The sequence below is a fragment of the Rana temporaria genome, chromosome 3 (genome assembly GCF_905171775.1).
Source record: "Rana temporaria chromosome 3, aRanTem1.1, whole genome shotgun sequence".
NCBI lineage: Eukaryota > Metazoa > Chordata > Amphibia > Anura > Ranidae > Rana > Rana temporaria.
In genome coordinates this window covers 482,973,148-482,994,530 of record NC_053491.1, presented here as the reverse complement: position 1 = coordinate 482,994,530, position 21,383 = coordinate 482,973,148, and the positions used below count along the sequence as shown (strand labels likewise).

Genomic DNA, 21,383 nt, shown 5'->3' with positions numbered 1-21,383 from the left:
TCGCACGACCGCACACTTGTCAGTTAAAGCGAAGTAGTGCTGAATCGCCAAAAAGTGGCCCGATCTTTGGCCAGCCAAATGGTCCGGGGGCTAAAGTGGTTAAGAGGAGGAAAAGCAAGGGGTCGTGCAGGGCTGTCTTAATAGCATCATGGGCCCCTGGGCAAAGTAATGATTTGGGGCCCCTACAAAGGAGACAGTGCAGGTAAACAGAAATCAAGAAGGTAGGAGGTAGGGCATACCTGGGGTGTAGAGGGGTCAGAGTGTCGGGGGGATATCTAAGGTGTAGAGGGGTCAGAGTGCTGGGGGGATATCTAGGGTGTAGAGAGGTCAGAGTGCTGGGGGGGATATCTAAGGTGTAGAGAGGTCAGAGTGCTGGGGGGATATCTGGGGTGTAGAGGGGTCAGAGTGCTGGGGGGATATCTGGGGTGTAGAGGGGTCAGAATGCCGGGGGGATATCTATGGTGTAGAGAGGTCAGAGTTCCGGGGGGATATCTAAGGTGTAGAGAGGTCAGAGTGCTGGGGGGGGGATATCTGGGGTGTAGAGGGGTCAGAGTGCTGGGGGGATATCTGGGGTGTAGAGGGGTCAGAGTGCTGGGGGGATATCTGGCTGGTAGAGGGGTCAGAGTGCTGGGGGGATTTCTAGGGTGTAGAGGGGTCAGAGTGCTGGGGGGTTATCTGGGGTGTAGAGGGATCAGAGTGCCGGGGGGATATCTGGGGTGTAGAGGGATCAGAGTGCTGGGGGGATATCTAGGGTCTAGAGGGGTCAGAGTGCCGGGGGGATATCTAGGGTGTAGAGGGGTCAGAGTGCTGGGGGGTTATCTGGGGTGTAGAGGCATCAGAGTGCCGGGGGGATATCTGGGGTGTAGAGGGATCAGAGTGCTGGGGGGATATCTAGGGTCTAGAGGGGTCAGAGTGCTGGGGGGATATCTAGGGTGTAGAGGGGTCAGAGTGCCGAGGGGATATCTAGGGTCTAGAGGGGTCAGAGTGCTGGGGGGATATCTGGGGTGTAGAGGGGTCAGAGTGCTGGGGGGATATCTAGGGTGTAGAGGGGTCAGAGTGCTGGGGGGATATCTAGGGTGTAGAGGGGTCAGAGTGCTGGGGGGTTATCTGGGGTGTAGAGGCATCAGAGTGCCAGGGGGATATCTAGGGTGTAGAGGGGTCAGAGTGCTGGGGGGATATCTAGGGTGTAGAGGGGTCAGAGTGCTGGGGGGTTATCTGGGGTGTAGAGGCATCAGAGTGCCAGGGGGATATCTAGGGTGTAGAGGGATCAGAGTGCTGGGGGGATATCTGGGGTGTAGAGGGGTCAGAGTGCTGGGGGGATATCTGGGGTGTAGAGGCATCAGAGTGCCAGGGGGATATCTAGGGTGTAGAGGGGTCAGAGTGCTGGGGGGATATCTAGGGTGTAGAGGGGTCAGAGTGCTGGGGGGTTATCTGGGGTGTAGAGGCATCAGAGTGCCGGGGGGATATCTAGGGTGTAGAGGGGTCAGAGTGCTGGGGGGATATCTAGGGTGTAGAGGGGTCAGAGTGCTGGGGGGTTATCTGGGGTGTAGAGGCATCAGAGTGCCAGGGGGATATCTAGGGTGTAGAGGGATCAGAGTGCTGGGGGGATATCTGGGGTGTAGAGGGGTCAGAGTGCTGGGGGGATATCTGGGGTGTAGAGGGGTCAGAGTGCCGGGGGGTATCTAGGGTCTAGAGGGGTCAGAGGGCTGGGGGGATATCTGGGATATAGAGGGGCAGCCCAGGCTGCCCCAATTTCAGGGGCAGCCAGGGGTCAAGGACCTGCTGCTTTGGGGAAAGATCAGGGGCCCCCATGCAGCTAGGGCCCCTGGGCAGTGCCCAGGTGTGCCCTCTCATTAAGACAGCCCTGGGGTCGTGACTCCTCTGGACATCCTCCCGCTTGGGCACGAGATTGGCCAGGCCTCATTCTGTCCTCTTAACAAATGCTGCTCTCTACCCGTCGCTGGAAACCGCGAGCCACCTGATTGGACCGTTTTCCCACTGGGTTTGTTTTGGACCGTTGCTGTATTTCTTCAATACACGTTTTCTTTGCATCTGACTGTGTGAATTATTGCCACACAACCACGCGGCACCCCACCTACAAGCAGGGCACTCCTAATCCCGGGAACTGTTCTGTCTCCATTTACTTATAAGTCCTGATTAAATAATATTATTCATTTTCAATGATGTGTAACTAGCAATTCAAATAAAAAAGAAAAAGAAAAGAAAACATGGGATGAGGATTTTAGCCAAAGTCATAATGATGCAAATTCCTACGCTAATCCTACAGTAGACAGGCGGAGTCACTACAGGTGTGGAACAGATCCAGCCCTTCACCTTGTCAGCCTGTGATATGGGGAGCTTATAATCTGGACAGGCTCCAGACATTGTAAAGGTGGAAAGGGCATGAAACCCAGAGAGAGAGTCGGGGAGAGAAGGTCCGAGGGAAATACCAAACCAAAACATGGAGGAGGACTTTGCTGACGGCCAGGGACAGGTTGGGGCAGCCAATGACCTGCCACTGTGAGTCTGAGACATGGTTGCCCACCGTTCACCGGTATACCTGGGAACTTTTAAAAGCCGGTGAGCCGAAGATCCTGCTCCCGATTCTGGGTAGGGCTCGGAGGCTGGGTGGTTGTGAGGACAGCGTATTGTATGCCAGTAACGTTCTTTACTGGCACATACTTGTACACTAGTTTTACTGGTTGGGTGACAACAAGGCTTTGTCTGAACCAAACAGAATTTCCAGAGGTTTGGAGACCAACTAATCTTTTTGATTAGTCAGCTGGTTGATGACCTCTCAGTTGGAATCCAGAGAGTTCTACAGTTTGGACAGTAATGCTACCTGTGAGTCACCCAGCCCTGCCCTGAGCCACTCCCAGCCCAGAATGAAAACAAGCAGGCCTAGCCACCAGCTAGGCCTACCTAAATTTTCCTACTCTATCAGAAAAGTCCTCAGTCTAGCACCTACCTAACTAGAGGGTACTACACACACTTTTGATGTGTCCCTCACATGTCTTCTCGCAAATTGAAAACAGGACTTTTTGGGCCAGATTCAGAAAGCTTCTACGCCGGCGTATCTCCAGATACGCCGCCGTAATTTCAAATGTGCGCCGTCGCATCTTTACGCCGATTTACAAAGCAAGATACGTCCAAAAACATGGCTTCAGTCGTCCGACGTAACTTGCCTACGCCGGCGTATCGTGGGCGCATAGTTACGCTGGACGCATTATAAATATGCAAATGACTTAGATACGCCGATTCACAAACATACTTGCGCCCGGCGTATAAATGTACGCTGTTTACGTAAGGCGTACGACCGGCGTAACTCTACCCCTCATAAAGCAGGGGTAAGTCATGTTAAGGTATGGACGTCGGAACGACCGTCGAAATTTACGTTGTTTACGTAAGTTGTACGTGAATAGGGCTGTGCGTGGGATCTGCGGTGGCTCAACGCGATTGGCACTGCGCTGACAAGCCATTCACCTCTGCAGCTAGGGGTTCGGATCCCGGTCTCGGCTACATGTGAATTGAGTTTGGTGGTCTCAGCCTGGCTCCCGGTGGGTGTGCTATGCGAGGTAAGCCTGCGCTTAGTACGCCCACCCCCCTCCCACAAAAACCACCACACTTACACACACTCGAAATTGGGTTAACATGCATGCACTTTGACCACGCGGTCTCTAAAAAGAGAGGCGAAGGACTAACGGGGCTGGTTGAGCGGGCTAATCCTCTCACTCCCTTATAGGGAGTCCCTCTGCCCCGTTGGGCTTCAAAGCGGAGCAGGTAGGGCGGGCTGTGTGGGAGGACCCCCTCACACACCCGCCATTGCCACCTGGGGCATGGAGAAAGGTGGCAGATTGCCTCTGGGGGAGGCCTGCCTACTCCCAACTCCTGCAGTCCGACTCCTCTCTTGAGTACACGCACAAAATACACTTAAAAAAAAAATAGGGAGTAAGTTACGTTTACGTCCTAGGCATTACGCCGACGTATCTTAGGGAGTATATGCGACGTGATTCTGAGCATGCGCGTGCATGCCCAGTTCGACCGGCCATTAATTTACATGGGGTCACGCTTAATTTCACGCCCACCTGCTTCCTACTTTGTATTAGGCGGGCTTACGCCGGCCAATTTACGCTACGCCGCCGCAACTTACGGAGCAAGTGCTTTGTGACTACTGCACTTGCCTCTCTAAGTTGCGGCGGCGTAGCGTAAAAAAGATACGCTATGCCCGCACAAAGATGCACCCAGGTACGTGAATCTGGCCCACTATGTCTTTCTTTCACCAATGTCTTTCTTCTTGTCACTCTTCCATAAAGGGCAGATTTGTGGAGAGACCACTAATAGTTGTCCTGTGGACAGATTCTCTCCCCTGAGCTGTGGATCTCTGCAGCTCCTCCAGAGTTACCATGGGCCTCTTGGCTGCTTCTCTGATGAATGTTCTCCTTGCCCGGCCCGGTCAGTTTAGGTGGACGGCCATGTCTTGGTAGGTTTGCAGTTGTGTCATACTCTTTCCATTTTCTGATGATGGATTGAACAGAAGCTCCGTGAGATCTTCAAAGCTTGGGAGATTTTTTTTATATAACCTAACCCTGCTTTATACTTCTCCACAACTTTATCCCTGACCTGTCTGGTGTGTTCCTTGGCCTTCATGCTGCTGTTTGTTCACTAAGGTTCTCCAACAAACCTTTGAGGGCTTCACAGAACAGCTGTATTTATAACGAGATGAAATTACAAACAGGTGGACTCCATTTACTAATTATGTGACTTCTGAAGGCAATTGGTTCCACTAGATTTTATTTGGGGGTATCAGAGTAAAGGGGCTGAATACAAATCTTCCCCCCCACACTTATCACATATTAATTTGTTAGAAATGTTGAAAACCGTTTATCATTTTCCTTCCACTCCACAATTATGTGGCACTTTGTGTTGGTCTATCACAGAAAATCCCAATAAAATACATTTATGTTTTTGTCTGTAACGTGAGAAAATGTGGAAAATTCCAAGGGGTGTGAATACTTTTTCAAGGCACTGTACATGATGTGTATCCTGCAGAGCTCTATATTATACAGAAGGATGCAGATACAGCATATAGAGGGATGTGTATTCTGCAGAGCTGACACTCTTTTCTACTGAAGGATGCAGATACAGTATATAGATGTCCTGCAGAGCTGACACTCTAATATACAGAGGATACAACCCCAGTACATAGAGAGGTGTGTGTCCTGCAGAGCTGACACTCAAATTTTTATATATAGGATACAGATATCGCATATAGAGAGATGTGTGCCCTGCAGAGCTGACACTCTAATAATTATAGACAGGATACAAATGAATAAAATAACAATAACAAAGAATCGTTTAAGTGATGAGTGGATAACAGAAAATATACTAAACTAATCAAACAGTGTAGGAATTTCCATTTGAAGTGACAGCCCCCAATTGGGGGAAAAACATTTATAAATGAATAAATGATTACTGTATTTATCGGCGTATACCGCGCACTATTTTGCCCTGAAAATCAGGGCAAAATCGTGGGTGCGCGATAAACGCCGATACCCGCTTTCCCGCCACGAGTTTGAATACTGCGCCGGCATATACCGAGCGCAGTAAACTCGGGTATCTTCGGGCAGTCTCGGCGCCTTTCACACTGACGTCCTGAGCGTACAGGACGTCAGCGCGAGAGTTGCCGAGCCTGCCCGAAGATACCCGAGTGTACTGCGCTCGGTATATGCCGGCGCAGTATTCAAACTCGTGGCGGGAAACAAGCGGGGAGGACGCCGCGAGGACGCCGCAGAAGGACGCCGGACCCGCCGAAGAGGACACCCGACCCGCCGAAGAGGACACCCGACCCGCCGAAGAGGACACCCGACCCGGCGAAGAGGACACCCGACCCGCCGAAGAGGACACCCGACCCGCCGAAGAGGACACCCGACCCGCCGAAGAGGACACCCGACCCGCCGAAGAGGACACCCGACCCGGCGAAGAGGACACCCGACCCGCCGAAGACAGACGCCGGACCCACCGAAGAGGACACCCGAAGCCGCAGGAGGACGCCAGACCAAACGAGGCCGCCGATGGACGCTGCGCAAGACACCAAAACTGTAAGTACAAAAAAAACTAAAAACATTTTTTTCCACAGGTTAGGGGGCCACTTTAGGGGTGCGCGGTATACGCGGGAGCGCGTTATACCGCGATAAATACGATAATTATCGTGCAAAAAAAGTCCATAGATTAAAGTAGATAATTAACAAATGCTTGAAGGATTATTCAACCTAATTAATAGAGATTTCCACCTTCACCAGAACAAGATAAATCACCACATAAGTGCTCATGGATGGCACCTTACCGCAAACTGTTGACCACTTTAATTAAAAAGAGGTCAAATAAGGCATGAGGTAAACCAAAAACAGATTCCAGGCTAGATTCTTGATGTCTTGATGCCGCCACACTCCACACCACATGAAGTACTCAAAAAGAAAAAGAGATCGCCATAGAATAATACCATTTTTTTAAAAGTTTAAAAACGAAAACAACGCCAAATGGCCTCTTACTTAAAAAAGTGCCTTGCCCCGGCACTGAGGTTGAAGGCGTTGGTTATAAGTGGAGAGAGACGGTCCCATGCTTGCAATGAAAGCCTGCAGAGCCGTATGTAGCGTGCGTTCCAGCTCTCAAGGAAGGAGAGCCAGCTGGACCAGGAAGTATGTCAGTCGTGCGTGACCAGTACGCCTCGACGTACGTTTCGTGATTGCCACGTCGTCGTCAGGCTTCTATCATCCTTCAAGCATTTGTTATTCATCTACTTTAATCTACAGACTTTTTTTGCACGATAATTAATCATTTATTCATTTATAAATGTTTTTCCCCCAATTGGGGGCTGTTACTTCAAATGGAAATTCCTACACTGTTTGATTAGTTTAGTATATTTTCTGTTATCACTCATCACTTAAACGATTCTTTGTTATTGTTATTTTATTCATTTGTTTATACACGGATGCTTTATGTGCTAGCGCCTCTTGTTTTCACTCAATCGTATGGTTACAAAATATTTCTTGGCGCGAGATTCTATCCCTCATAGACAGGATACAGATACTGTATATAGAGAGATGTGTGTCCTGCAGAGCTGACACTCTAATTTTTATAGAAAGGATACAGATACTGTATATAGAGAGATGTGTGTCCTGCAGAGCTGACACTCTAATTTTTGAAGACAGGATACAGATACCATATATAGAGAGATGTGTGTCCTGCAGAGCTGACACTCTAATTTTTATAGAAAGGATACAGATACTGTATATAGAGAGATGTGTGTCCTGCAGAGCTGACACTCTAATTTTTATAGAAAGGATACAGATATCATATATAGAGAGATGTGTGTCCTGCAGAGCTGACACTCAAATTTTTATAGACAGGGATACAGATATCATATATAGAGAGATATGTGTCCTGCAGAGTTGATGCTCTATTATACAGAGGGAGGATACAACCCCAGTACATAGAGAGGTGTGTGTCCTGCAGAGCTGACACTCTAATAATTATAGACAGGATACAGATACCATATATAGAGAGATGTGTGTCCTGCAGAGCTGACACTCTAATTTTTATAGACAGGATACAGATACTGTATATAGAGAGATGTGTGTCCTGCAGAGCTGACACTCTAATTTTTATAGACAGGATACAGATACCATATATAGAGAGATGTGTGTCCTGCAGAGCTGACACTCTAATTTTTATAGACAGGATACAGATACCATATATAGAGAGATGTGTGTCCTGCAGAGCTGACACTCTAATTTTTATAGAAAGGATACAGATACTGTATATAGAGAGATGTGTGTCCTGCAGAGCTGACACTCTAATTTTTATAGAAAGGATACAGATATCATATATAGAGAGATGTGTGTCCTGCAGAGCTGACACTCAAATTTTTATAGACAGGGATACAGATATCATATATAGAGAGATATGTGTCCTGCAGAGTTGATGCTCTATTATACAGAGGGAGGATACAACCCCAGTACATAGAGAGGTGTGTGTCCTGCAGAGCTGACACTCTAATAATTATAGACAGGATACAGATACCATATATAGAGAGATGTGTGTCCTGCAGAGCTGACACTCTAATTTTTATAGACAGGATACAGATACTGTATATAGAGAGATGTGTGTCCTGCAGAGCTGACACTCTATTTTTTATAGAAAGGATACAGATATCATATATAGAGAGATGTGTGTCCTGCAGAGCTGACACTCAAATTTTTATAGACAGGGATACAGATATCATATATAGAGAGATATGTGTCCTGCAGAGTTGATGCTCTATTATACAGACGGAGGATACAACCCCAGTACATAGAGAGGTGTGTGTCCTGCAGAGATGACACTCTAATAATTATAGACAGGATACAGATACCATATATAGAGAGATGTGTGTCCTGCAGAGGTGATGCTCTATTATACAGAGGGAGAATACAACCCCAGTACATAGAGAGGTGTGTGTCCTGCAGAGCTGGCAGTTGAGGATGAGGAAGTGCCATTTTCCACCCTCCTCTTCGTTGGCACAGAGCTGTCCCATCTTGCCAGGCAGACGATGATCGGAGGATCTTCACGGGGAGTTTTTATATTGGTAGGTGAGATTTTTTTATAATATTATTTAAGAATTGATCCCACATTGGGGAGTGTGCCAGGGACGGCTCAGGTCTGTGTACATTATCTGGGGGGGGGAGCAATCTATAAGTTATAACATCTCTCTATTACTCACCGGGCACAATGTGATGTCCCACACCCCTACTATCATGGACCTCACTGCACCAGAAACCGAAGATCCCGACAAATCATCAGCTTTATATATTATTTACCTTGTTTCTAAATCCAAAACTTTTTTCTTATTATTTTTTTGATGGAGCGGCGAGGGGGTCAGACCCCCCCCCCCAGTCAGGGTCTTATTCCTGTCTGTGTAAAGATATTTGCCAGCACACCATGGAACAACATAAATAGCGTCCAAATGGATAATTTATTGCATAATCACAACGCAAAGAGAGTGCAACGTTTCAGAGTCACGAGTGCACCCCCTCCTGAACCATACCAGGTCACGTACATGCCCTCAACATGGGGGGTTTGGTGCTTTGAGGTAGGGGGCGCTGCGCCCCCCACCCCAAAGCACATTGTCCCCATGTTGATGGGGACAAGGGCCTCTTCCCGACAACCCTGGGCTGTGGTTGTGGGGGTCTGCAGGTGGGGGCTTATCAGAATCTGGAAGCCCCCTTTAACAAGGGGGTCTCCAGGTCCCGACACCACCCCCCCATCACATGCCTGACGAAGGGGTCCTGCGTGACCCCGAAATGTCGCGCTCTCCTTGTGTTGTGATTGTGCAATAAATTATCGGTTCGGATGCTATTTATGTCGTTCCATTGTGTGCTGGCAAATATCTTTACTGTGACAAGAACCAGTATCCAGCTGGTTGTTGCTGCAGCACCCAAATTCCAGAGCTCATCCAGGAATGTGTGCGATGGGAATAGGAAGTACTATTACTGTCTGCGTCTCCTCGGGGGTGGTTCTTCCTCTCTATTTGTCCTGTTGTCACCAGGACAGAGAGTAATGGGAAATCCAAAACCTGAAGTCACCTCCGCAAAAAAAGGGGACGTGATCCAATGGGGACGCCTGTCTAACCGGTGGTGGGCTTCCTCACTTTGGAGACAGCACCCCTCAGTGTGAGTGATAGGAAATCTCCCTATTGAGGCACAGACGGAAAAAAAATCTTGGACAGGGTTTAGAGCTCCACCACTAACCTCAACCCCCATCCCACTGGGCTTTATAAACCTTATGCCCCGTACACACGATCGGATTTTCCGTCGGAAAAACCTTGGATGGAATTACACTCAAGCTTGGCTTGCATACACACGGGTCACACAAAATTTCTGTGAACTTTCGACCGTCAAGAACGCGGTGACGTACAACACTACGACGAGCCGAGAAAATTAAGTTCGATGCTTCCAAGCATGCGTCGAATTGTTTCCGAGCATGCGTCGGAATTCTGCGCTTTGGAATTGCTTCAGGCGATTGGATTTTCCGACAGGAATTTTTTTTGTTGGAAAAATTGAAAAACAGCTCTCAATCTTTTGTTGGCGGAAATTCCGACAGAAAAAGTCAGATGGGGTATACACATAGGCCCGGATTCACAAAGCACTTGCGCCGATACGCCGTCGTAAGTACAAATGTGCGCCGTCGTATCTATGCGCCGACCCACAAACTAAGATACGCCTAAAAATAGGCTTCATCCGACCGACGTAACTTGCCTACGCCGGCATATCGTGGGCGCATATTTACGCTGGACGCATGTGGCGCTCCCATTGATTTTCTATTCAAATATGGAAATGAGGGAGAAACGTCGATTCACGAACGTAAGTGCACCCGGCGCATGCTATATGCGGTTTGCGTAAGTCGTACGTCCGGCGTAAAGTTTTTCCCCATAAAGGAGGTGTAACTCAGCAGACATGCAAAGGTCTGCACCAGGGAACTCAAGCCATCGTATTTTACGTCGTTTACGTTGGACGTGAATATGGCTGGGCGTAGGTTACGTTAACGCTGTAGGCAGTGATCCATCGTATCTTAGGGAGTAGATCCGACGTGATTCTGCGCATGCGCACTGGGATGCGTCCATGGGATGGCGCATGCGCCGTTCATTATACGTATCTGTCTAAGACTCAGCCCATCATTTGCATGGGGTCACGCCTCATTTGCATGACTCACGCCCACTTCCACATACGCCGGCTTACGCCTAGGAAACCCTTTTCTCAAGGTCTTCTTGGCAGTCCTATGATGCCACTGTATTTTACATTTGCAGTGGGCTTCCTTCCAGGACTGAGCGGCCCTCATGTAATGAAGCATGAGCGCCCCTCAGTTCTGGAGTACTGTGAGGCCAGCCTGGTTGAGTGTAAATGACTGGTTCACAATTCTGCCCTGAGGACCTCCAGCAATGAACCGAGGAGGAAATATGGTGAGGATACGTGAAAATGTATAGGACGGGATGGGGGGTTCTGTTTTAATACCCCGCTGTGTTCCTCATATCCAATGTTGAGTTCCCAATAGGATGTAAAGACAATGCAAAAGACGGGAGCTCCTCCAGGTTACAGTAAGTCCAGCATACACTTATTAGTCTTGATAAAAATTCAGATGATAAGCCAACACTTTTCAGGGGCTCATCACTCCCCTTCATCAGGGATTTGCAGTGATAGAGGAAATACTGCCCAGTAAAAAAGGGTCTAGGATTAGCAAAGCTAAAGCTGTACTGACACCCACATTGCCTATTATGTAATCCAAGACTATTTAATTATCTGGTATTTCTTCTATCACTGCCAGTACACAAGCCCTGAAGAAGGGGAGTTGGGAACCCCCGAAACACGTTGGTTGTGCCTTCTGAGTTTTTATCAAAACCAATAAATGTTTACTGAAATCACTGTAGACTTGAGGCACTCTCTCCAGTTGCATCTTCTTTGGACCATTCTGGGGACCCATATGCAAACCCTGTGTTAATCCTAGACTATTTCTACTGTCCAGTTATTTCTTATCACTAAAGTCTGGTCACCTTACTGTGGAAGGTTGGGGCACTTAGGAAGTTGGGGGAACAGTGGGCTGTGGTGGATCTCAGGAGGCACTGTGAGAGGTTGGGGTACTTGTAAAGTTGTGGGCACTGTGGGCTGTGGAGGATCTCAGGGGGCACTGTGGGAGGTCGGGGCACTTAGGAAGTTGGGGCACTGTGTGCTGTGGAGAATCTCAGGGGGCACTGTGGGAGGTTGGGGCATTTGTGAAGTTGGGGCACTGTGGGCTGTGGAGGATCTCAGGGGGCACTGTGGGAGGTTGGGGCACTTAGGAAGTTGGGGGAACGGTGGGCTGTGGAGGATCTCAGGGGGTACTGTGAGGCGTTGGGGCACTTGTGAAGTTGGGGCACTGTGGGCTGTGGAGGATCTCAGGGGGCACTGTGGGAGGTTGGGGCATTTGTGAAGTTGGGGGCACTGTGGGTTGTGGAGGTCATCCTCTGGGAAAAAGGAATTCTGGAGAGGAGCTTGGGGCAGCTGAGGGAATGGGGTCTATGGAGTGTGGAGCTGTTTTTTTTCCAGATAGTTGGGGCATTTGTGGGGGCACTGTGGAAGACTGTAGAGCACTAAGAGACTGGTAGGCACTGTGGAACACGACACTGTTGGAGGTGCTGTTGGGGATTAAAAACTCTGCAGAAGGCTGGTGCACACCATAGGAGGTTGGGGCACTTAGGAAGTTGGGGACACGGTGGGCTGTGGTGGATTTTAGGGGGCATTGTGGGAGGTTTGGGCATGTGTAAAGGTGAAGGTATGGTACTGTGGAGGATCTCAGAAGGTAATGTGGTAGGTTGGGGAACTTGTGAAGTTGGGGGCACTGTAGAGGATCTCAGGGAGGGGACTGTGAGAGGTTGGGGCACTTGTGAAATTGGGAGCACTGTGGGCTGTGGAGGATCACAGGGGGCACTTTGGAAGATTGAGTCACGCATGCAGTTGGGGGCACAGTGGGCTGTGGAGGATCTCAGGTGGCACTGTGGGAGTTTGGGGCACTTAAGAAGTTGGGGGCAATTGTGGGCTGCGGAGGATCTCAGGGGGCACTGTGGAAGGTAGGGGCACTTGTCAAGTTGGGGGCATTGTGGGCTGTGGAGGATCTCAGGGGGCACTGTGGGAGGTTGGGGCACTTGTGCAGTTAGGGGCATTGTGGGCTGTGGAGGATCTCAGGGGGCACAGTAGAAGGTTGAGGCACTTAGGGAGTTGGGGGCTCAATGGGCTGTGGAGGATCTCAGGGGGCACTGTAGAAGGTTGGGGCACTTGTGAAATTGGGGGCACTGTGGGCTGTGGGGGATCACAGGGAGCACTGTGAGAGGTTGACCAGTTATTATACCATTAGGTGAGTCTCATTGATCTTAGTCAGGGCCATATTTGTTGTGGACTAAATCATGAGGAATTCTTTTGTGAATGAACTAGGGCTGTTACTAATCAAAAATTTTCTGTTCGATTAATCGTTTTTTTTTAATCGATTAATCGACTAATTTCGATTAATTATAACGCACATACAGATCCAACTACTTTTAGCTGATCTCCTTGCAGGCTGATTCCCAGTGCAGCTACCAACCACGGGAAAAATGGATAGCAGGATACAAAAAACACACAAAGGCAGCGCTCGATGGGAATAGCATTAAAACTTTTATAGTCTTCAAGTAGGTAACCAAATAAATATTGCACTGGAGATAAAATCGATGTAGCTACATAAACTGTAAAAAATGGTGCAAGTTATACCAAACGGTACCAAAAGCAGTCATAAAAACATGTAAAAGGGGGGAACTAATGCGCAAAACCACTCTAAACAAGGGCACTAAAAACTAAATATTAAAATACTAAGATAAAATAAATGAAATTTAAAAGCAGCAGCCACTACTAAAAGGTGCTCACACACCGAAGATCATATGAAGAAGAGGGGGTGTAGTGGCGCTTGCCAATAAAAATTAATGAATGGTCAATGTAAATAATCACACATAAACATAAACGCACATCAACGTAAATGCCTGACCAGTGTATCGAATTTAAACGCGTTCCACTCTTATTTCCTTATATCCCACCATACATCAACAACCATGATGCGAGGGATGGATAACGTGAAGATAATGAAATCCAAAATGAAGTGACTTAAAATACATTTTTCAGTCAAAAAATTATTGCAATAATAAATATAAAATGTGCAGAAAATTCCTTAACCACTTCCCGACCGCCTCATGTACATATACGTCGGCAGAATGGCACGGACAGGCACATGTACGTACCTGTACGTCCTCTGCTAGACGTGGGTCGGGGGTCCGATCGGGACCCCCCCCGGTACTTGCGGCGGTCAGGTTCCCTCAGGGAGCGATCCGAGACGACGGCGCGGCTATTTGTTTATAGCCGCTCCGTCGTGATCACTCCCCGGAGCTGAAGAACGGGGAGAGCCGTGTGTAAACACGGCTTCCCCGTGCTTCACTGTGGCGGCGCATCGATCGAGTGATCCGTTATATAGGGAGACTCGATCGATGACGTCAGTCCTACAGCCACACCCCCCTACAGTTGTAAACACACACTAGATGCACCCTAACTCCTACAGCGCCCCCTGTGGTTAACTCCCAAACTGCAACTGTCATTTTCACAATAAACAATGCAATTTAAATGCATTTTTGCTGTGAAAATGACAATGGTCCCAAAAATGTGTCAAAATTGTCCGAAGTGTCCGCCATAATGTCGCAGTCACGAAAAAAATCGCTGATCGCCACCATTAGTAGTAAAAAAATTTTTTTTTATAAAAATGCAATAAAACTATCCCCTATTTTGTAAACGCTATAAATTTTGCGCAAACCAATCGATAAACGCTTATTGCGATTTTTTTTACCAAAAATAGGTAGAAGAATACGTATCGGCCTAAACTGAGGGAAAATTTTTTTTTTAGATATGTTTTTGGGGGATATTTATTATAGCAAAAAGTAAAAAATATTGAATTTTTTTCAAAATTGTCGCTCTATTTTTGTTTAATAGCGCAAAAAATAAAAACCGCAGAGGTGATCAAATACCACCAAAAGAAAGCTCTATTTGTGGGGAAAAAAGGACGCCAATTTTGTTTGGGGGGCACGTCGCACGACCGCGCAATTGTCAGTTAAAGCGACGCAGTGCCGAATTGTAAAAACCCCTTGGGTCATTTAGCTGCGTATTGGTCCGGTCCTTAAGTGGTTAATAAGTGAAAAGTCCCATGCAAAAAATATTTTTAAAAATATAATAAATAGTGAAAAGGTAGAATCCAGAGCAATTAGGGAGGAGCTCATCACAATAGTTGGATCTTCAGGACTTAAAGATCCAACTATTGTGATGAGCTCCTCCCTAATTGCTACCAGAGCACTCCAGGTCCAGTTGGGTAGCCTTTTGTCTTTGGTCCTGGGACCCCTTCAGCTGTTCATGTGAGAAAAGAGTGCCAGCGTGGGCGCGATCTGGGAAATCTGCCCTCTGATGTTTGGAGCAAGCTGGGCTGACCTGGAGAAACCGATTGGCATTTGAACCTGCTGGGGCTTCTTTGACATCATTAATAGGCTCAATTTAGCCTTATCTGAGGTGAGAGGCTAGAATACCTTATAATAAGGCTTGATCTGCACAACTACGCCAAATGATGGTGCGGTGGATTGCAGCATCGTTTTTCAAGCACTATTGCACCTTGGGGATTATCCAATCAAGCACTTGATTACTGGACTTTGTTTTTTGGAGCACTGTGCACCTTGGAAATGTTATTTAACCACTTAAGCCCCGGACCATATTGCTGCCTAAAGACCCAAGGGGTATTTACAGTTCGGGACTGCGTCGCTTTAACAGACAATTGCGCGGTCGTGCGACGTGGCTCCCAAACATAATTGACGTCCTTTTTTCCCCACAAATAGAGCTTTCTTTTGGTGGTATTTGATCACCTCTGCGTTTTTTATTTTTTGCGCTATAAACAAAAATAGAGCGACAATTTTGAAAAAAATGCAATATTTTTTACTTTTTGCTGTAATAAATATCCCCCAAAAACATATATAAAAAATATTTTTTTCCTCAGTTTAGGCGGATACGTATTCTTCTACCTATTTTTGGTAAAAAAAAATCACAATAATCGTTTATCGGTTGGTTTGCGCAAAATTTATATCGTTTACAAAATAGGGGATAGTTTTTTTGCATTTTTCTTTTTTTTCTTTTTTTTCCTACTATTGGCGGCGATCAGCGATTTTTTTCGTGACTGCGACATTATGGCGGACACTTCGGACAATTTTGACACATTTTTGGGACCATTGTCATTTTCACAGCAAAAAATGCATTTAAATTGCATTGTTTATTGTGAAAATGACAGTTGCAGTTTGGGAGTTAAACACAGGGGGCGCTGTAACATTTAGGGATCACCTAGTGTGTGTTTACTAGTGTAGGGGGGTGTGGCTGTAGGAATGACGTCATCGATCGTGTCTCCCTATAAAGGGAATCACCCGATCGATGCGCCGCCACAGTGAAGCAGTGTTTACACACGGCTCTCCCCGTTCTTCAGCTCCGGGGAGCGATCGCGACGGAGCGGCTATAAACAAATAGCCACGCCGTCGTCCCGGATCACTCCCCGAGCGGACCCGACCTCCGCATGTACCGGGGGGGGTCCCGATCGGACCCCCCACCCACGTCTAGCAGAGGACGTACAGGTACGTACATGTGCCTGTCCGCGCCATTCTGCTGACGTATATGTACATGAGGAGGTCGGCAAGTGGTTAAGCACTGTTATTATTTTGAACACTGGCCCAGATTCAAGAAGCAATTGCGCCTGTGTAACCATAGGTTACACAGCGCAATTGCTTACTTGCCCCGGCGTTCCGAATGCTCCTGATTCAGGAACATCGTAACGCCGACTGCAGCCTAAACTCTGGGTGGCATAAGACTCTTATGCCACGCAGATTTTAGGCTGCATTCTTGCGATGGCCGCTAGGGGGCGCTCCCATTGTGCTCAGTGTATAGTATGCAAATTGCATACTAACACCGATTCACAACGTTGCGCGAGCCCTGCGTACGCAATTGACGTAGTTTGCGTACGTCGGGTTTCGCGTAAGGTTGCACATCCTAATAGCATGCGCAGCCAATGCTAAAGGATACCCGTCGTTCCCGCGTCGCGATATTTGAATGTTACGTCGTTTGCGTAAGTGATTGTGAATGGCGCTGGACGCCATTCACGTTCACTCTGAAGCAAATGACGTCCTTGCGACATCATTTGCCGCAATGCACGTCGAGAAAGTTTCCAGACGGAGCATGCGCTCTACGCTCGGCGCGGGAGCGCGCCTAATTTAAATGATTCCCGCCCCCTACGGGATCATTTACATTAGGCGCCCTTACGCAGGGCAAGTTTACACAGTGCCCCCGCAATTTACGGAGCTACTGCTCCGTGAATCGCGGGTAGCGCAGTAAATTTGCGGGGGCGCAGGGCAAAAACGCTGCCCTGTGCCTCAGTAAGAAAGGGGCAAATTCTACCTGAATCTGGGCCACTATTTATTTAATTTAGCACGTTTGTGTGCACATATAGACTCTTTTGAATTGATTTATTATTGATTATTTATTCTGGATTCTACCTTTTCACTATTTATTATATTTAAAAAAAAAAATTTTGCATGGGACTTTTCACTTATTAAGGGATTTTCGCCACATTTTATATTTATTATTGCAATTATTTTTTTGACTGAAAAAATTATTTTTAGTCACTTCATTTTGGATTTCATTATCTTCACGTTATCCATCCCTCACATCATGGTTGTTGATGTATGGTGGGATATAAGGAAATAAGAGTGAAACGCGTTTAACCACTTAACCCCCGGACCATATTGCTGCCCAAAGACCAGAGCACTTTTTGCGATTCGGGACCACGCCGCTTTAACAGACAATTGCGCGGTCGTGCGACGTGGCTCCCAAACAAAATTGGCGTCCTTCTTTTTTTCCCACAAATAGAGCTTTCTTTTGGTGATATTTGATCACCTCTGCCGTTTTTATTTTTTGCGCTATAAACAAAAATAGAGCGACAATTTTGAAAAAAATTAATATTTTTTACTTTTTGCTATAATAAATATCCCCCAAAAATATATAAAAAAACATTTTTTTTCCTCAGTTTAGGCCGATACGTATTCTTCTACATATTTTTCGTAAAAAAAAATCGCAATAAGCGTTTGATTGGTTTGCGCAAAAGTTATAGCGTTTACAAAATAGGGGGTATTTTTATGGCATTTTTATTAATATATATTTTTTTTTAGTAATGGCGGCGATCAGCGATTTTTTTTTTTATTTTTTTTCCCGGTACTGCGACATTATGGCGGACACTTCGGACACTTTTGACACATTTTTGGGACCATTATCATTTTTATAGCGATCAGTGTTATAAAAATGCATTGGATTACTATAAAAATGCCACTGGCAGTGAAGGGGTTTACACTAGGGGGCGGGAAAGGGGTTAAGTATGTCCCTGGGTGTGTTCTAACTGTAGGGGGGGGTGGACTCACTAGGGGAAACACTGATCTTCTGTTCATACGTTGTATGAACAGAAGATCAGCATTTCCACCGCTGACAGGACCGGGAGCTGTGTGTTTACACACACAGCTCCCGGTCCCCGCTCTGTAACGAGCAATCGCGGGTGCCCGGCGGCAATCGAGCCCGCCGGGCACGGGAGTCGGGGGCGCGCGCACGCGCCCCTAGTGGCCGCTCGAAAAGCGGACGTATAGCTACAGGCTCTCGCCCAGGAGAGCCGACCTGCCGCCGTATAATGACGGTGGCTGGTCGGCTAGTAGTTAAATTCGATACACTGGTCAGGCATTTACGTTGATGTGCATTTACGTTTATGTGTGATTATTTACATTGACCATTCATTAATTTTTATTGGCAAGCGCCACTACACCCCCTTTTAGGCCTAGTACACACGAGAGGATTTATCCGCGGATACGGTCCACCGGACCGTTTCCGCGGATAAATCCTCTCGAGGATTTCCACGGATTTGGATCCGATGGAGTGTACTCATCATCGGATCGAAATCCCCGCCGAAATCCCATCGCGATGACGTGTCGCGCCGTCGCCGCGATGATGACGCGGCAACGTGCGCGACGCTGTCATGTAAGGAATTCCACTCATGCGTCGAATCATTACGACGCATGCGGGGGATCCATTCAGACGGATTGATCCGGTGAGTCTGTACAGACCAGCGGATCAATCCGTTGGGATGGATTCAAGCGGATAGATTTTAAAGCATGTCTTCAAATTTTTATCCGCTGGAAATCCATCCCAGGGGATAAAAATCCGCGGAAACAGATCCGCTGGATTGTACACACCAGGGGATCTATCCGCTGGAGCCGGTCCGCGGATCAATTCCAGCGGATGGATCCTCTCGTGTGTACGGGGCCTTAGTCATAAAAACATGTAGCTAAGTATGATACTGGTATAAAAATGTGTACAACGATACCACTGCTGAATCCAGATGAGGAGAGGTTAACATCAGTCCGTCAGCATGTAGATGTCCCATGAAGGGAACTATCACAACTCCCAGTGGATGGTTGTAGAATCCCAGGTTGATAGAGGGAAGTGATAGAGGGAAGTGATAGAGGGAAGTGAAAAAGGAAGAGGTACAGCGCAAAAACTATTAGTGACTGATGAGAATACCTATGAATGAACTAGGTAAGGGAAAAGATCTTTATCCACCAAAGTGAGGCACCCAGAGTGATGAGGTATTGTAGTCCGCTTACCAGAAATATTGACCACTGCAGCGGTCAGAATAGGCCCAGGGTAATATTTATAGTCTCCCAACAAGACTAAAAGACATCCGATCTCTAGGTCCTAGGCAGTACCTTCACAATGTATCTCAGAAGGGAAAGAAAAACATGGAATCCCCATAGCGTGATATTGTATTGAACAACGATGTTTAATAAAAAGTATTGCACTTACATTTAAATCGAGAGTGCAGGCACATAAAAATATGGCATCCACCTAGACGGACTGCCGTTTAAACGAACGATCTCGGCGTCTTCTCCTCAATTCTCCCGCTGTCCCAGCTTGCTATGTGAGACGTAATAGCGTCGGGACGCAAGCCACGCCTACGCGTTTCGTCAGAGGATAACGTCTTCAGGGATTGGCTGCTGCGTCCACGACGTCACGTCTGCCCTTAAATACCAGCGTTCCGCCATTTTGGAAATGAGAGAATGGCAGCCTCGTTCTAGCCGCTTTTTCCCATTTCCAAAATGGCGGAACGCTGGTATTTGAGGGCAGACAGTTTTTCCATGAGAAAGTTTTTCCATGATAGAGGGAAGTGTAACAGCCCTTGCGTGTGGCAGATAGTAAGGTCCCGCCGGCATGCAGATATGAAGGCACAGCTAAGGAGCCCTTCAGATGGACACGGCAAGCCCCGCCGGTGTCCGTGACGTTACTGGATCTTCGACGGAACTCCCTGAAGGCCCAGAAGCCGGCGGAGAGGTGAGTACCAATCAAAATAATTTTAATCGATCAAAAAGATTTTGATCGATCAAAAAAATTAAAGATTAATCGATTAATTAAAAGTTAATTTGCACAGCCCTAGAATGAACACAAAGCCTAAAGAGCCAACCTATGTACTTTTTGAGACTCCAGATTTATGAATTCAGGCATCAACGTTTGAAGTTTTACGACAAGGTTGGGACATTGTCCTGTGTGATTTGATGAAGGTGGACATGTTTGCATATCCAGAACGACTGTTTGCTTTTGTTGCATACAAGACTCCATTCAAGACATGACACAGCAATCATGGATACATTGCCATAGACACGGAGATGCAGTTAGGTATATAGGCTCAGATTCTCAAAGACTTACGACGGCGTATCTCCGGATACGCCGTCGTAAGTCCAAATGAGCGCCGTCGTATGTATGCGCCTGATTCATAGAATCAGTTACGCATACATTCTGCCAAGATACGAGCAGCGTAAGTCTCCTACGCCGTCGTATCTTAGGGTGCATATTTACGCTGGCCGCTAGGTGGCGCTTCCGTTGATTTCTGTGTCAAATATGCAAATGAGCTAGATACGCAGATTCACGAACGTACGTGCGCCCGTCGCATTTAGTTACGTCGTTTACGTAAGACATACGCCGGCGTAAAGATAAAGCTGCTCTCTAGGTGGCGCAGCCCATGCAAAGTATGGACGTCGGAACAAGCGTATCTTTTTACGTCGTTTGCGTAAGTCGTACGCGAATAGGGCTGTGCGTAAGTTACGTTGACGTCATAGGCAGTGTTCGACGTATCTTAGGCATTCTATCCGACGCATCAGCACTGGGATACGTCTACGGACGGCGCATGCGTCGTTCGTTCAAAACGTCATTTACGTGGGGTCATGCTTTATTTACATAAAACACGCCCACCTCTTCACAATTTGAATTAGGCGCGCTTACGCCAGCACATTTACGATACGCTGCCGTAACTTAGAACGCAAGTGCTTTGTGAATACAGCACTTGCCTCTCTAAGTTGCGGCAGCGTAAATACGATACGCTACGCAGCCCACACTTACGCCGCCCTACGTGAATCTAGGCCATAGACTTTATGGCGTAAGTGTGGGCGGGCGTAGCGTATCGTATTTACGCTAAGCCGCGGCAACTTAGAGAGGCAAGTGCTGTACTCACAAAGCACTTGCGTCCTAAATTACGGCGGCGTAGCGTAAATGTGCCGGCGTAAGCGCGCCTAATTCAAATTGTGAAGAGGTGGGCGTGTTTTATGTAAATAAAGCATGACCCCACGTAAATGACGTTTTGAACGAACGGCACATGCGCCGTCCGTAGACGTATCCCAGTGCGCATGCGTCCGATAGAAT

General features: G+C 47.4%; 1 protein-coding gene across 1 annotated transcript in view; it reads left to right on the top strand.

Annotated features, from left to right (window-relative positions):
- Nucleotides 1-14,922: 14,922 nt before the first annotated feature.
- LOC120933692 (N-acetyllactosaminide beta-1,3-N-acetylglucosaminyltransferase 3-like) overlaps nucleotides 14,923-21,383 on the top strand; it is a 64,897-nt gene continuing 58,436 nt past the window's right edge. Inside the window, exon 1 of the mRNA XM_040347043.1 lies at nucleotides 14,923-15,134. The gene's annotated coding sequence lies outside the window, so the exon portion shown is untranslated. The remainder of the gene's footprint in view (nucleotides 15,135-21,383) is intronic.